This window comes from Mustela putorius, unplaced genomic scaffold (genome assembly GCF_011764305.1).
Source record: "Mustela putorius furo isolate JIRA1106 unplaced genomic scaffold, ASM1176430v1.1 tig00003923_pilon_pilon_pilon, whole genome shotgun sequence".
NCBI lineage: Eukaryota > Metazoa > Chordata > Mammalia > Carnivora > Mustelidae > Mustela > Mustela putorius.
This window is the reverse complement of record NW_025422068.1, coordinates 5,884,198-5,901,958: the sequence shown is the minus strand read 5'-3', so window position 1 is coordinate 5,901,958 and position 17,761 is coordinate 5,884,198. Positions and strand designations below refer to the sequence as shown.

At 45.9% G+C, this 17,761-nt stretch overlaps 1 protein-coding gene across 3 annotated transcripts in view; it reads right to left on the bottom strand.

Annotated features, from left to right (window-relative positions):
* Nucleotides 1-17,761, bottom strand: part of SEMA6A (semaphorin 6A) — a 128,184-nt gene that overhangs the window by 63,038 nt on the left and 47,385 nt on the right. The window lies entirely within an intron of this gene.

Genomic DNA, 17,761 nt, shown 5'->3' with positions numbered 1-17,761 from the left:
ATGACCTTGAAGATAAATTTAAGAGAAAAGGGGTCTGTGTTTCATATCTTTTCATTGTGAATTCACGGATTCCTGTGTTTTATATTAGAAACCTGTATCTGTTACCACGGCAGCCTCCTTCCCGGTGCATCAGAGCCCTTTCACAAAGCTGCTCCTGGAACACAGGACCCAGAACCTTGTTAGTTCCTCTGTCCAAAGCCATTTTAAGGCTGTCAAAGGTTCCTATTCACGGTCACGAAAACACATTCCAAAAGTATGGAAAGCATTTTTTTCTTTTTAATGTAAATACTTTTCTTCTCAGCAGGTTTAAGGCAGCCTTCCACCCCCCAGATGTGTTTTGTTTGTCCAGCTCTGGTTCTTTAAAAAAATTTGAAGTGGTTGCCAATATTTGGGGGGTGGTGGTGGTGGAGAAGGTTTCTGATAAAAATCAGAAGATCTGACCTCTTGACCTAAATGTGACTATTCCCTTCAGGCACCACACCCCACCCACAACACACAGGCAGACTTGCTTACATGTGCGTGTGCTCGCGCGTGTGCACACACACACACATACACCATAATGAACCCTGTTTGTTAATTTCTGTTACCTGCTTCACCCCTTCATTGAAATAATTCCATAATTCCATAGTAATTCTAGAATGACCTTAGACATAAATAAAACCACACAATGTTTGTTTAAAAAGAAAGAAATGTATCCTTTTAGACTCTGAAGAATACTATAGGGAGAATCTGAAACCACATCCTGAAATGGTATTTTTTTTTTTTAAAGACTTTTTTTATTTATTTGAGAGAGTGAGCACAGGAGTTGGGAGGGGCAGAGCGAGAAGCAGAGACTCTGCTAAGCAGGGAGCCTGACCTGGGGCTTGATCCCAGGACTTGGCAATCATGACCTGAGCTGAAGTCAGACACTTAACCAACTGATCCACCCAGGCATCCCCTGAAATGGTATTGGTTAAAAAAATTTTTCTCTATATATTTTAGTTTCAAATACTGCCTTGCACTGGAACAGTAGTGAATAAAAATGCCAGATATACTCTTCTGACTGCTGTATATATTCTTAAAAATGCTGTATTTGTGTAGAAAATTCTCCTAAATCTTAGAAATAAAAGCAGTCCCATTGGGGCTGCTGATTATGGGGAAAGAAGGCACATAATTCAGTAAATATCGCATAATTCTCAGACATATTTCAAATAAGTCTTAATCTATAGGGGAAATCATGTAAAATGGGGATACCTTTTCATCTTTCCAGACTGGTAAAGCCTTTGAAGTAGCCTGCCAAAGATGATCTTTGTTGAACAAAGCTATCTTACAGTAGTCCATCGATCGCTTAAGATTCGTGTGTAGGAAGGTCAAACTTAGTAAGTGAGGGGTCTTTGAAGATTAATTTGGTGAACTGACTGCCAACTTACACTTTTGAGAACACTTAATGTTAGATACCTGTGTCTCTCTTCTTCATGCCAAAAAAAGCAGTAACAAGTCCCAAGTGTAGCATCGCAACTTACAGTTTCACAGACACAGCTTGGTCTTAATCATTTCTTCAGTTGGAAAGTACACATTAATTAATTTGATTTATCTTGAAAAAGAGGGAGAGAGTGTGAGAGAAAAGCCCAAGCCGTTCCGTATCTCCATCTCTGGTGTGGAGATTAAAATTAAGCTTTAAATGATGACTTGCTCACCAGGGCAATCCATTACCCAGAGACATAAGCATGTATTTATAGATAGGTTAAAAGCGATCGTCTGTTCATTCATTGATTTGCTGGTTCTTCCTATTGCAGAAACTCTGAACCCAAAGGGAAGAAGCCTTGAGGTCCCCTTGTTTGTTTCTCCTGGCTTCTGTTCAGTAGAACACTAAAGAGGAGAAATCAGTGACGGGAGTAAGCAAGACATAAACCAGATCCCAGTCAGCTGTTAGATGTTAGATGAGAAACTATAGCAGGCCAGCAGAAGTGGCAACATTTACCAAGGGCTCCAGAGTGGTATTGTAGCCTAATACAGAAGCAGATACCTCAGGTCATTTGCAGCGGGCGAAGGAAGAATAACAGACTCAGAACGCTGGTTCTCAATCTTGGGAAATACACGTGTACTTTCAAAGATTAATTTGTCTCGACACGACACTGGAGTCTTTGGCCTTCCCCAGTTGGCATTCGTCTTTGTACATGTGCCCTACAAGCCAATGAGGCTGAGCCCTGCTATTTTATTGCATCTCCCAAGTTTCATGGTTCCCACGTTAAGACAGCATGGGGCAGATGCACCGTGCTCCACCCCCAGAAGCTGGCTGGCAGGGCGATGCTCGCAGAAGAAACCTGTTCTGCACACCCTTTAATCCTTACACTTAGCCAGGACTGAGGCTGCGATGGGGTATTTAAGTATCTCCAGGTTTACAGTAGGGCTCCATGCCAGGAAAAATAGCTGTTTTATGTGTCTTTCTATCTTCATATCATCAGATTGTTAACATGTACATCATAGGGGAGGAAGCGTTCTGGCAAGACTGTGGGCCATCCACACGAACACTTTACAGTTGTCTTCGGCCAGGGTTGTGATGTATTACTCCCTTCCTACACAACTTTGGGCTCAACCCTTGTAAATACGTAGACAATATATTTTCTTGTTGAAACGATTATTTCATGGAGAGATCCCCATTCAATCACATTGTCATTTCCCATTCCACGGAATGAGGGCTGGGTCTTCCCACTAAGACTGCGCGATGTAGACAGGCCTTGAGCTTAGGAGAACAAAACACAAACAGGCACTTGCCTCTGAATTTCAGACTCTGGAGCTAGCTGGGCTCTTGCAGGTAAAGAGGTTGTTTAAGGAATTTTTGAGACTTGGAGCAGTTGTACCCACAGACGGTGTGTTTCTGGGCATCTACAGCCATTTGCTGGTTTCCCTCTCTGTTGACTGTGCTTCTCTGGGCTCCACTAGACTTAGACTTCAGCAGATACCCAGACAATGATAGTGGGGAGGCTGTCAACATGAGCATTTTTTTTTTTTTTAAGATTTTATTTATTTATTTGACAGAGATCACAAGTAGGCAAAGAGGCAGACAGAGAGAGAGGAAGGGAAGCAGGCTCCCTGCTGAGCAGAGAGCCTGATGTGGGGCTCGATCCCAGGACCCTAGAATCATGCGTGACCTGATCCGAAGGCAGAGGCTTAACCCACTGAGCCACCCAGGCGTCCCAATACGAGCATTCTAAACAAAAACATTTACTTCAAAAGTCAGCTTCTCCTGCCTGATTTCCCATCTCATCGTCTCAACTTTCCACTCTTCTGAGCCTGAAGAGAAAGGGCCTTTGTAGAATCCACCACTACTTTAAAGGTATAACCCTCCTCTTCTCCAACCTGCAGTATTTGTGGAAAACCTTAAGAGCATTTTTAATTTTAATAGGCATCTGCCGGGTGAATTTATTAGATCTGTTTGGATTCTTCTAAAATTAATTACATGACTTTACTCTGAGTCACATGGGCAAGAATTGTGTTGACTTAACTACACGCTCTCAGCCCAGATAAAAATTCTCTTCTACTGTAATTTTTCCCCTACAATTTTTAAGACCAAATTGACTTAACAGATCCACGGCGTACAAGTGGTGTTGGAGTTATTGGTTGCCTTGAGCTGAATAGTCTGTGCAGAATGCTGATTGGCCAGGAACCCAGCTTCCAGTATTCCAGATTGAGGGCTGAACAAAAGGGGCTGAAAGGAAGTCTGTCTGAAAATCCTGTGGCTGCATTTGTGGTGATAATTGTGTTTTGAAATACTCAAGTATTTTCAGTAGTTGGAGCTTCCATCCACCTCCTTCCTGCACACCCCTGTCATACAGCAGCAGGTGACTGTGTCAGCAAAGCATGAAGTAAAGGGGATGCCACTGAGGTCACAAATGACCACGTCTTCCTTCTGATTAATCTGGTGCCATAAGGACTGGGAAGCCACGACAAGCCTTTACAGCCAGAGTACCACTCACGCTTAACCCCAGTCTTCTGCCCAGCCAATCCCCCAACGCCTGCCCTGGAAAATTCTGCTCGGGCTCACAGACTGGTAGGACTTGGCCAAAGTTTGGCTCACAGAGCAGAAAAAAAGCAAAATTAGTTGCCAGCATTTCGGGGGGGGGAGGGGGGAATTGGAGATTTAACATAGAACTCTGGGTTTCTGGCTTCTTAAAAAAAGAAAAAGCAGCCATCTGCCTTCACTGGCCAACATTTCACATGGCCAGTGCTCTGGAGCCGAGTCGAGTGGTGGCTGCCCCAAGGAGAGCATGCTAGCCCTCTCCACTTGGAAACATTCCCGCCATTTTCCATTGTCTTAGGAAGCCTCATCACCCTCATCTGTCTGACCCTTGAAGACTCTGAGGGCAGCCTTCATGCCCCTCAGGAAAAGCACATCAGCATGGCAGACAAGGGAAAAACAAGCAGAATAGCTCACATCAGTCTTAGTATGTGAGTCTTGGGGGACCCAGTGTCTGCACACAAATGTGAATGGACGTTGCTTGTTTTGAAGACCCACAGGGGTGCTCCACACATGGAGGACATGTGCCCCAGCAGCAGGGGTGCTTGCCTTTGTACCTGGACTTGGCTGGGTAGATACAACTTGGTGTACTTTCTTCCCGAGTGTTGGCATCCGATGAACTTTTTTTTTTTTTAAGATTTTATTTATTTATTTGACAGAGAGAGATCACAAGTAGGTAAAGAAGCTGGCAGAGAGAGAGGAGGAAGCAGGCTCCTCGTGGAGCAGAGAGCCCAGTGTGGGGCTCAATCCCAGGACCCTGGGATCATGACCTGAGCCAAATGCAGATGCTTTAACCCACTGAGCCACCCAGGCACCCCCCCATGAACATTTTAATAATAAGTAATAATAATAATAAGTGCGAACAGTGAGAAAAATAATTTATCTGGAGACTTGCTAATGCAAAGTACTCTTGATAATAACTCTATATATTTGTTCTAGGAATGAAGAGGATGATGGTAGTGGTGGGTTTTCTTTTTTCTTACGAGGTAAATCATTTACTACTGCGTTTCAGTAATTCTTTTAAAAAGCCCATTTTCTGCTGACATCATAGAAGTTTTACAGCTAATCAGTAATTCACACTGTCATTAAAAGAAGGAAGGGCACACTAACAGGGTGACCCTAGGCAAGTCACGTAGCCTTGCTGGCTCTGTTTCCTCAGTAAAATGAAAGCATATGAAATGTTATGGGCTCTGGAGTCCAGGCTCTGGGGTTATATGATTCTGAGTGATTCTGCCATGGTGACAACAGAGTGAGTATGTGGTGATTAGGGAGCACAGGACATGGAAGGACTTTGAACCTGGGCACTCCTGTTTCAAGTTCCTTGAGCTAGAGCTGAGAAATCCTGGCCTGTGACACTTAGTTTCAACATCAGGACAAGGTTCAAGTTCCATAAGGAGTTCCGATCTGGCCAGAGAGACTGCAGTTGTTACCACTTAGTTATATTCTGATAGTTGGGTTTTACAGTAAGGATGATGTTTCCATTTTTATTGCTCTAGCTTTAAAACTATTATTTTTTCTTTTTTAAAAAAATTGATGTGTAACTGACATATAATACCCTATTAGTTTTAGGTCTACGTCATAGTGATTCAATGTTTCTATACATTACAAAATGGTCCCCATAATCAGAGTGGTTACCATCTGTCACCATATGAAGTTGTTGCAATGCTATTTGGCTCTGCTCCCTACGGTGGACCTTACATCCCATGACTGACTTGTTTTATAACTGAACTTGCAAACCTCTTAATCCTCTTCTTCTGTTTCACCTGTCCCCCTCAGGCATCCCCCCTCTGGTAACCCACAGTTTTGTTTCCTGGGCCTATGAGTCTGTTTCTGTTTTGTTCTGTTCATTTATTTTGTTTTTAAGATTCCACATAGAAGTGAAATGTGTTATTTATCTTTCTCCGTCTTCCTTCACTTAGCAGAATACCCTCTAGATCCACCCATGTAGCAAATGGTAAGCTTTCATTATATTTTATGGCTGAGTAGTATTCCACTGTGCATATATGTGTGCACACCTACATGCGCGCGTGCGCGCGCGCGCGCGCGCACACACACACACACACACACACCACTTCTTCTTCCTCATCCGTTCTTCTATCAGAGGATACTCGGCTCACTTCCGTACCTTGGTTACTGTGCTCCAGCTCTCTGACCTCATAGTTTGTGTCTTTGTAATGTCACTTTCTTTCTTTTTTAAAGATTTTATTTATTTATTTGACAGACAGCAAGAGAGGAAACACAAGCAAGGGGAGTGGGAGAGGGAGAAAGCAGGCCTCCCACTGAGCAGGGAGCCCGATGATGGGCTTGATCCCAGGACTCCGAGATCATGACCTGAGCTGAAGGCAGATGCTTAACCAATTGAGCCACCCAGGCTCTGTCTTTAAAAATCTGAGTTGACATTGGTGTAAAAGCTCCTCAATGAAACCAGACTATTGCTCATAATGTAGGTAACATAAAGAGCAGAGAGTTTTGAATCCCACTTACCAGCTGAAGGTCTCTGAGCCAGATTCCTCAGCTTTAGGGTGGTCAAAACAGTATCTCAAGCTTGGATGTGAGCTAATAATGCTCTGAAAAGTTGTACCCCTCAATAAATGTGCATTCTTCTGTTGAGATACTTAAAAATGGCTAGTAGCTTTTCTTGGAATTCCTTAAGAAATTCTCAGGTGGACCCCAGATTAGCAGCTGGTGTTGCCTTTCTTCAGTGGGAGAGGAAGCCCCCTCTTCTTCCTCCTCCTCTTTTCCTCCTGCCCTCACTCCGCCCTTCCCCTTCCAAGTCACGAAGCTTCCTGTCTCTGGGTGGGGGACCATCTGGGAGAGGCGGAGAGCCCATCTCAGAATGGCGTAACTCTCATCGTGTGATTGTAAAATGTGAATCCTGACCGTCAAAGGAAAATAGCAGTGTGGAAGATGGGCGAGGGATGGGGTGGGCATGGAGCTTTATCATGCACTCTCTGTATACAGGGTCCATATGCATACTGTCTTATTTAAACACTGTGGCAACCCAGGGAGACAGGCCTTATGGTCTTAAGGCCTTAGGCACACAAGGAAACTGAGGCTCCGGGAGGTTAAGGGATGTGCCCAGGTGCCACAGTCAATATTTACAACACCATCAGTAAGAAGGGAAGGTGCAGATGCAAGCCCAGGTCTGTGTGACACCAAAGTCAGTGTCCTTCCAGGACATCAAAGAAAGGGAAACAGAAGGAAGGTTGGAAAAGAGAGAGCTGCTGACATAAATAGCGACTGTGCTTAAGATAGTAGTTGAATATATGTTGATGCATCACTGCTCCCGTGAACAGAGTGGTTTGACGTTCCTAACGGCTTCAGGAATAAAAATCTATCAGAGGAGTACGCAGTTGCTTCCACACGTGTAGGCATGCAAAGGCTCATTCCACTCTACAGCCCTGTGATTGCAGGCTTCACATAAGAAGACGCAAATGCTTCTGAGCCACAGCATTAGGAGAAGTGGATTGGCTCATGACAACACTGTGTTAAGTGGAGCCACTTGCCTGCTGGCCGCCGCCTCAGCATCAATGTTTTAAAGTCAGTACATCCTAGAGAACAGAGTCTGTTGGGAAGGGTAGAAACAAGCCCGCTTCAGCAGCTGATAAGATAAACAGATCTGGACACCCCTCAAGTCAGCGGAAGGAAGCTCTCTGCCCAGAGACAGGAGGGAGAGCAGGGGTTGGTGCAGAAAGCCCAGCTTGCTGGACACTTGTCTCAAGGGGACCCAGCTGCTGATCGTTCTTGCACCAGAGGACCGGTTCAGGAATTGAAGAGTGCTGAGGCAGCAGGTGGCCCTTCCTGGGCCTGCACAGCCCTGTTTCAAGGCCTGCGGACACTGGGACGCTGCTGCTGTCCTCAGGATGCATAACCGGGCCACCAAAGAACACTGAAACCCCCATTTCAGGGGAAATGCCACATGCCCATTAGAGAATGGCATGGGCACTCAGTGGCATCTAATCATGAACAGCCACTGTGTGTAATATCCCATTTTAGGGCCAAAACCAGTTGCAAAGGAGCAGGAAAACAGCTGTGGATTCAGAAGTCCTATTAGGAAAAACAGTTTTGTTGGAAAAATCAGGCTGTAAAGCTATTTCATCTTTAAAGGGGAAGAGGCAAGTCTTCTCTTTCAGGAGGTTCTGTGTTACAGCGGCTTTCCTTGTGTTTCCCCTCCTCCCAACACATGCACCCCTCAGCCGGCACATCCGGTGGGCTTCGCTTGGACATTTCGGATACAGTCCCCTATCTCACTGGCGCTCCTCGCGTGAAGTCATGACCTTGGCCCCACTGTCTGGAGCTCAGAAGGCTACAGCAGTCCCGGCCACAATGTAGCCGCGTCTCCCACCAGCTTCTGGGCACCTCCATCTTTCCAGCTTTTATAATATGGCTGAACTCAAACATCTGCTCCAGAGGCAGAAACACGCGCCCCCTTTGTTTTACTGCTAAGGAAACTGAGGCCTGAGAAGGGAGGTCACTTGCCAAGCGTGGCACAGCTCAAAAGTGGCAAAGCCGAACAGCAGTGGACTCCTGACTCCCTCACAGAGCTCTGTCCCTGCGTTACACTGCCTTCAGAAAGGCAGCCAAGACTCATTCATTTCTCCTGGGCTTGCTGCCTGGTGTTCACTCCTGCCACTGCCCAGTTCCCTGCCTTCTGTTGGGAGCCAGGCTCTGTGCTCGCTGCTGAGGCAGGCGGCGATGGGAGAAAAGGTCTCCTCGCCGCCCCCCCTGCCCCAGGATGTTCTCTTTAGTAGATGGACCCCACAGCTCCTGCCTGTTGTCCCAAGATAGAATACATAAACAAATACCCGTAAGGTTTCAGAAAGAAAGAAAAGAGTCCTGATGGGAAGAATACTGTCTAGAGCGAGGAGGTGTTGTAAAGGCAAGTGGCTGGGGTGATCACCCTAGGGCCTCCAGATGGAGAGAGGCTCGGCACGGTGCGGGGTGGGGGGTTAGTGTGGACTGGGGAGGGTAGAGGAGGCGCCGGTGGGAGCTGAGAGATTTTAGGCGGACTAGGTCTAGAGAACAGTGTGTTACCATGAGCAACTCCATGCCGATCGGATTTTCAGACACTGGAACTGGACCATTTCCCTCTTTGCCTAAGGAATTTCAAGTATTTGTCTAAAGTAGTGGGTGGATTTTTGCACTTCTCCCGAAGTTCAGTTTAAAGAATTCTAGGTGAGAATAAAGAGTGTATCACGTTACTCTTTCCTTCTAAGAATATGACCTGGGATGAAGAAGGACGGGGGCGGGGAAGCTCTGCAGCAGGAGCTCAGAATATTGGTGTTCGTTCACCCAAGGTGCTGATTATGGGAGTTTTTTCCTCATTACTCTCCCTGGTTTTCTGTACATCGCTAATTTCATTAAAAATGAAACAGGGCAAAAAAATAACAGGCTTACATTGAAGGAAAGTGCCTTTAGAAAGCTACTTGGAGAGTGACTCTATAGAGAGCAAACTCGAGATCAGGGGCTTTCCACGAAACTTTGTCAAAATCCTGAGTTGCTTTCAACTAAAAGGCAGCAGTTGCCAACCTTTGATGGGGTGATTCTCCCCAGTCACTTCTCCTCTGCTTGCTCTCAGCGCAGTTAATGGAAAACAGACTCTCCCAGCTGCAGCCCTCACCTTTCCGCTTCTTACTGGCCTGGGATTGCCTCTGGCTGAGTTGGGCTGCCGGGCTCTGTTCTTGCTCCTGTTGGAGTGGAAGTCAACTTCCAACATGGCTCCGAGAGAAATGAAAACTACCTGCAAAGTCTCTCTCCTCCTTTGAGCTCAGAATAACAGCCCAAAGTAACAATATCATCAGTCACACGTGATGGACACTTTGAGCCCTACACGTTTTATGGCCTCCCCCCCGCCCCACCCCCGGCTCCCGGTTAAAACAGCCTCAAGATCAGGCAGTGAAAAACACCTTCTTGCACTAAACCTTATGGATCAGGTTCTCTGGTGTTGGCTGCATGCTGTCTTTCACTGTGTCCCTTGTCTCTCTCAGTGAGCTCTGATGCTCTTCCAGGAACGTGAAGGCCAAAAATAGAGTTTATGTTTGACGACAAGCTTCTAATTGTATATAGAGAAACATAATATCGTTTCAGGATCTGCTCCATAACCAGGCATGATATTGCCGACTGATTCTTATCATCCCTGAAACATCTACATGCACAGTGGATTATCTGTGTCTCCGTCTAGATGAGACGCACCCAGGACAGAAACGAGATGGAAGCATTAGCTCTTGGCTTTCCATTATTTTCTTACATTCTTTAGGAAATTCATTTCGTTTATTAAGAGGAAAAACTGGTCATCTTTATATCCTGGTGAATCGGATGAAAACCGCAAACCCATGCATTTAAAATGATTTAAATTTACTAGTGCCATTGGTAGATAACTGCTGAATTTTCCTGAAATTGAATGAATGATACCTTTATTGGCTTTCTTCCTGTTCTTTATTCGGCTGGCTTGATTGACTTCGAGCAGGTATCCCTTTGAACTGGGGTAGAGAGAGCACTGTTCACTAGTTCCTTCTTTTTAGATCAAGTCCAATCTGGTGCTAATACTCCCTATAGTGTTCGTTTATTTGTAATGTGAAATCCTACCCTGAAAATTAATAACGATTTCCAAACATCCTGAAAATATGCTTCCTTAAGGCCAGTAAGAGTAAGTTCCAGGAAATTACGGGTTTGTTTAAATGTCTCTGCCACTTAATGACTTGATTCCTTACATAGGTGACTTCAAGTTCACTGCACAGAAACTTTGAGATTTAAAGCCCTGTTCATTGAGAGGAAGGCGGTAAGCATATGGATGAACTATTTTCACAACAGTGGTTGTTTTGAAAAATGCCTCACTTTTTCTTAAGTGTAAAGAAAAACAAGATTTGCTTTTCTGTTTCTCTAGATCTGGATGAAGCGAGTTGGTTTTTGAAATAGAGGCACACAGCCCCTCATTTGCAGTTACAAAAACCAGACCAAACCAAACCCAGGGAGCAAACCCTGAAAACCAAACATTCTTTCCTATTTATGTGGTGACAAAATTTGACCTAAATTGGCACGAGACCATCTATAGACTTTATTGATTCCTCTTGGGATGAGTATTTATATATTTTACTGCAAAAAAAAAATTTTTTTTTAATGGAAATGTAGTTGACATACAGTGTTACTACATTCGTTTTGGGTGTGGGGCATGATCCTACAATTCTAGACATTACTCAGTGCTCACCACAGGTGTGGAGTCACCATCTGTCACCAAACAGCATTACTGCAACTTGACTGTGTTCCCTGTGCCCCACACTTCAGCTCTGTGATTTACTTAATTTGCAACTAAAGGTGTGTACCTCTTGCCTCCATTTCATCCATCTTCCACTCTCCTCCCTTCTGGCAACTACCAGGTCCCTGTTTTTAAGAGTAGTTTCTTGTTTGTTTTGTTTCTTAAATTCCACATATGGGTGAAATCAAATGGGATTTGCCTTTCTCTGTCTGACTTCTTTCTCTTAGCATTAATATCCTCTAGGTCCATCCCTGTTGTTGCAAATGGCAAGGTTTCATTCTTTTTGATGGCTGAGTAGTACTCCATTATAGTCATATGCTACCTCTTCTTTATCTATTCATCTGTGGATGGACTCTTGGGCTGCTTCCACATCTTGGCTATTGTACATAATGCTCCATTGCCAAAAATATGAACAACTTGGTTACTGGATGCTGCCCTCACTGGGGTATATGTCCCACGCCACTTTTCTAAAATCTGAAAAATTAAAAATGCTGAAGCACATCTGTTGCAAAGCTTTGAGAAGGAGAATGTGGAACTGTATTCCTTGGTCCCTGAGGAGATTAAAATCAGGATAAAAGACAAGAGCCAAGGAGATGCTTTAGAGCCTAATTCCCAGCCCTGGCTTTGCTAAACCCAGGAGCTCTCTAATTATCCCAGACCAGACGTACTGCATTGAGTCTCACAGTGAAAACAATGTAATCTGATTCCCCCCCCCCGCCTTTTTTTTAAAGTGTATCATATGATACTTGAAAGAATAATTCAGAGATTAGGAATTGCTGACTGAATCATCTTGTTTCCATTTCCTCTGCTCTGTGCTCCTGGTGACGGGTTTCTGTCCATACTAAGGGCTGACAAGAACAGGCTTTTACAGAATGACCACAGCTCACGGAGCGGAGGGGATCTTGGTAGAGAGGGTCTCAGACGCGGGTGGGTGAGTAGCGGCATCCGCCACCAGCAGAAGGGATTGCCTCCCCAGGCAGCGCCCCCCCCCAATGCCACACCCCCGTGTGCTACATTCCTCCTCCCACCTGACAGCCTTCCCCTCTTGCCCAGCGTTCAGTGGGTACACTTCACGGCCATTTCTATGCAGTTAGTGGTAGTTTCTCCAAAGGAGCATTCACAGTGCCTGGATGCCTGGAATCTGGAGTCTTTGTCTTTCCCCATGAAGTGACCCTGCTTGTGGCTTTTTTCCCCGTAAGCAGAGGGAACTGTCAACTGGCAGTATTTGCTTTTTGTACTGGCCTTTAGTTTTCAAATACCTGCAGCTTTGTTTTCTTAGGTAATACTGGTCCATTGAAGGATCAGTTAGTAGAATGAAGCATTTGAGTTTGAAGAATATTTTGGGAGGAGAGCTTTTATCTCAGGCAACAGGTGGGGGAAGGGAAGGGACGAAGACATACTCGCTTCTCTTCTCTGAGGGCCTCTGCACAAATGATCCCCTCCACAAACTGCCTGCCTCCATTGCCTCTCACAACAGGGGCCCTGGGCATCAGGCTCAATGGTGATCAATTCTAGCTCTGAGGTAAAAAGAGAGGCAAATGGCGAATAGCAGATAGCCTGGACACAAGGTTAATCACGGCAGTCCAAATTATCTGGAGGGAAAACAGCACATTGTTATCAGCAATTAACCCCTAAATCTAAGAATGAATGAATGAATAAATAAATAAGTCACAATTCCCTTAATTAATAGCATAGCAGACAATCAGTATAATTACTATCTGTGTGAGAGACCAGAATCTGGAGAAAAGTGAAATTATCCAGGAAGCCCAAGCATGACAGGTAAAAGCCCAACCTAAGGGCTGAGGGTCAGACAAGAGAGAGAGGCGATAAATCTGGATGGAAGGAAGGGCGAGACCCCTGCCCAGCCCAGCAGACAAGTCCAGGCGGCTGGTCACCCTGGGACAGCATGGGGGTCCCAGTACACACAAGCAGCGCATTCCTGGGGGAGGCAGTGGAGGCACAGGAAATGCAGAAATGGCCCTGAGAGCTCGCCATCCTCTGGTTACCGGACAGTGTAGAGGTCTGGCTGGGTCCTGCAGGCTTCCTCCCTGGGAAGGATCCCTGGGTCAGAGCTGTGAGATGGGGAGAGCACAGCTGTGGAGCACACGGAGAGGAAATAACGATTGAACTTCTTTCTGAAAGGGAGATTCCCCAGGTTCACTTTGATTAAGTAAAAGACTGAGGCAGAATAATTTTCTACTCAAATAGCGATGTTCTGCCTGTTGAGTTAACAGTCTTCAGCTCTCCGAAGAGTGAAAAAGGGGAGTCATTCAGAAGTGTTCTGCAAGGGTAGGCACATGGGCTTCCCCACATTTCTATTGAATCAGCCCTTGCCGGCAGCACTGAGCCAGGAAAAGAAGGCTGTCTCCTCCAGAATCTTATTGAGGAGGGGGCAATGTACTGTGTGGCATGTGGCCGTGATGACCTAGGCTCGGACGCTGTGTCCCCGTCTGAAAATCAAGGCTATGCGGGGTGCCTCTCCTCCCTCATGAAAGGTAGACATGGAGGTTGAGAATCACCAATAGTAATTTTTCCATTTTTCGCACGTGCTTTCATTCTGAAGGAATGTTGCTTTTGTGCATCATGGATTACTTCTTTAATGTTTGGGGAGTGAGCAGTGAGAACGTGAGACATGGGGGGAAGTATGAGCCGGGGTGTTGGCCTGGGAGAGGACGTAATTGTCGGTGTTCAAGTTGAATAAGCAACTGCTTTGGTTAGTGATTCCCCTTCATCTGTCCATCTGCCCCACACATGGTGGAGTCTCCAATGTGCCAACAAAGCTGGGACATGGGGATACTGAGGTCTTGGGCCCCAGAGTGGGTTCTGCCCTTTCGGAGCTCCCACCACTGTAGGAAGCGTGAACAGCTGTAACAGAGCAGACAGCAGCAGAAGCTCAAAATACTACAGGTTCAGAGGACTGAGAGATAACCCCGGGTAGAGATTTTACAACTGAGACACACCATATCCTTCTGCCTCTCCACGTGCTAACCGAGGGGCGGTCTTTTGAAAACTCAAGTCGCACCCTCCCCTGTATAAACTCTCCAGTGGCTTCTAACTACATTTAAGCCAGAATTGAAACCGCCAGTCCTGGGTGCAGAAAGCACCACCTGATCTCCCGGACTGCATCGTGTTCCATTCCACCCTTTCAGACTTGGCTCCTGCTGCCCTGCCTGGCGTCTCCTTCCTGCCTCACCAACCTGTGCCCCTCACCTTCCACCACTTTGAATTACCTCCCGTTCTTCAATTGTCTGTTCACCTTTGTCTTTTAGAACCATGTTAAAACATCACTTCTGGGTGGCTCAGGAGGTTAAGCTTCCAGCTCCTCTGGTTGTGACCTCAGGATTCTAAGATTGAGCCCCATATCTGGCTCAGGCTCTGTGCTGAGCCATCTGCTTGAGATTCTCTCTCTCCCTCTGCCCTGCTCCCTACTCCCTACTCCCACGCTCTCATTCTCTCTCTCTCTCAACTAAATCAATCTTTTTTTCTTTCCTTTTTTTAAAGTCACTTCTTTGAACAGACCTTTCCCGACCTGGAAAACAACCCAATCCTCCCCCTGCCACCCCACCTTTTAAAAAAATCACATTATTCTAAGTTTCTGAGTGGATTTGTCCTTAGTCTGATATTTCCACATTTATAATCTTATTTGCTTTTATCTCTCCTTCTCCCCCTGCCCATCCATCAGAATGTAAGCTTGGTATGGACAAGCTTGTCTTGTTAACATATCTACACATTCTGGAACAAAGCTTATTACTACACAGTGAACTTTTAATAATACTCATTGAATACTGTGTAAATGTTACCACAAGAAAGAACATCAGAACAATTTCTGACAGACTGGTGTTAAAAGGAAGTGGAGATGCAAGGAGCAAGGGTGGGTGTTCGCAGATACCTGAAGAGAAACCCTGAAGACAAGAGGGTAGAGCTAACATCGGTGGGTAGAAATCACTAGCATAGACTTTCTGCTCAAAATAAGGAGGAACTTTCTAGTAGTCCCAGGAACACAAAGATGGACTGGCTTGCCCAAGGGGCAGGAGGCCAGCTGAGTGCTGGAGTGGAAGGAATATTATCTAGGGCAGTCAGACATCGGATGTGGGGCTAGACTAGACAACATGTAAGGTCCCACTGGAGAGCCTTATTGCCTAGGATTCTTGGATCCTCTGACAAGTTCTTCCTCCCACGTACTGAGGAAGCACTGCTTAGGAGCAGGAAACCACAGATGGTCCAGGAAAATCCTGCTGTTGACTCAGGCTTTTGCTGGAGGCTGCCCATATAGCTCTGTTGATGAAGTAACCTGCCTAGAACTGAAGGACCGAAGAGAAGGTTCTCAGGATTTGTCCAGGCCTCATTTTTCCAGGATCCCAGGTTGACCAGCGTGTGTAGGGGATAGGTCTGTAGCCCAAGTGTGTGCGCAAGGAGAGGGATGGTCATAACCTAATGAGCATCATGGGCACTAGCCAGAGGCCTTTTGGGGTGGGAATGTCCAGCATCCATACTCCCCCACCTCTTCTCATCTCTGCTCAGAGGGCTCAGAGGAGGTCTTCAAGTGTGGGATCCAAAGTTAAGCTCTGGTGTGTGGCCTTTCTGGGCGTGAATGTCATCCACTGGCTTGTTCCTAAGGCGCTATTGCCAATGACATAGAGACCCCAAGAGATGATTTAACTCCACTCTTGTCTCAAATCCCTTCCTGGTGACTCATAACTTTCTCTTGACACCAGAACAGCTGGGCCAGCCAGCTGGAGAGAAGACATACAGATGTTGCTGGCGGGAGCTGGAGGGGGCGGTGGGGCGCTCATCAGTGCGGTCAACCCACTGTGCCTCAGTGGGCTACAGAGTTGGGGGTGTTTCCCCTTTTGCAGACCAGACATGGGTGGGGATGTCGGCTTCATCGTGGCTCACATCTCATCCTTAGCACATAACGTCTTTCCACACAGAGTGCCACAGCTCTTCTGCAGCTTGCACAAGTTTTATTTCTTTGGGGAACATTAGATCCTTGAACCCATCCATCTGGAGAAGGTGTGAGAGAGAGTTCTTTGGCCTAGAACGTACCACCCACCCAGATATCTGGGCTTAAAACAGATCTCAAAGTAGGGAACATGTGAAAGACGCAGAAGTTAAAGGAGGGGGTGGGGGGGGCAAGAAAGAGATGATCTTTGTTTCTGAAAAAAAGATTTAAAGCAAAGACATAAAATTAGATGTGTCGATTATACACCAGAAAACCTGAAATGCGTGTGTATAAAATCCTCTGTACAGAAGCCTTGCTTAAGCACCATCTTGTACATTGGACGTACTTGCTAAATATTTGTTGATTGTGATTCAAGTGGCTTTGAGTATTTTTAAATATCATCACATTGAGTTCTACGGTGGTTGTGAAAGGGGCATTTTTTAAAACAAAATTTAAATATAAGCCAAGACTGATTTTCTGAGGTGTTGTGAATATTCCAGTTCCATTATACAAATAAGTAGCAACCCAGGTTCGTCTCTGAGGGAGGGGGGCCTGGAGGTGAGATGTGGGAAAGAAACGCACTTTTTATGTTGTACTCTTCTAGGCTTTTTGAAATTCTTATTCCTCGTGCATGTGTTTCATATTGGGGGGAAAAAAAAACTGAAACAAGTTAGTTTTTAAAGTCTGTGTCTCCCGAGGCGAACCTGGAACTTGGGCCTACTGATACCTGCCAATTCCCACAGTTTTCCCCAGGATCCCATCCCTTCACAATCTGTTCAGCCAGTGGTAATATTCTGGAACACAGAGTGAGGGTGGGGGAGGTTTACAGGCCTTGTGGCGTCCGTTGTGATAACTTTGGGGGTTTATCTGTGACACAGAGGGGAATATATGCCGGCTGGTAGTTTACACAACACCATAAATCCGCCTGTAAGACGTGTGAATGGGTGCCTAATTTATCAACTTTCAAATAAAAATGTAACCAACTCGAAAAGGCAGGGCACAGTGAAGTCAAATCCAAAGAATCAGATGAGCTCAAAGCAAATACCCTAAATATTTTTTATTTTCCATAAACAAGATTCCAGTACTGTGTATGGGAACTGTATTTTCCCTCCTTTTGCATCTTCGTTTCTGGGCAGGCTCCTGCCCCCATGCCTCTGGCATCCCTGCCCCCTTTCTTGGGGTTCATCCCCCATGTCAAAGGAAGGCCAAAGGCTGCTTCTCGAGCTGCCCTAAAGGATGCCGGACTTGGGAGAAGCAGGATGCGTGTTTTCTTCTGGGAGTGGTCATCTTAGAGTATCCCAGAATGACTGTTCCCAGAGAGGAGGGAACGTTGACTGGACTAGAGAGAAAATAGGACTTGAGCAGCAGAGCAAAGAGGGCAGAGTGGGATGATCCCTAGGGTCCTGGAGTATGGTCAGTGAAAAGTCTCCTTTATCCTAATGTCCCTTTCTGGGAGCCGAGCTCCAAGGCTCTGCTCGCCCTTCCCTCTCCACTTGTTTACTGGACAAACTCTAAGCGAGGCGCTGAGCCAGGCGCGAAGGCTGATTTCCTTGGAATCGCCTGGAGAGCT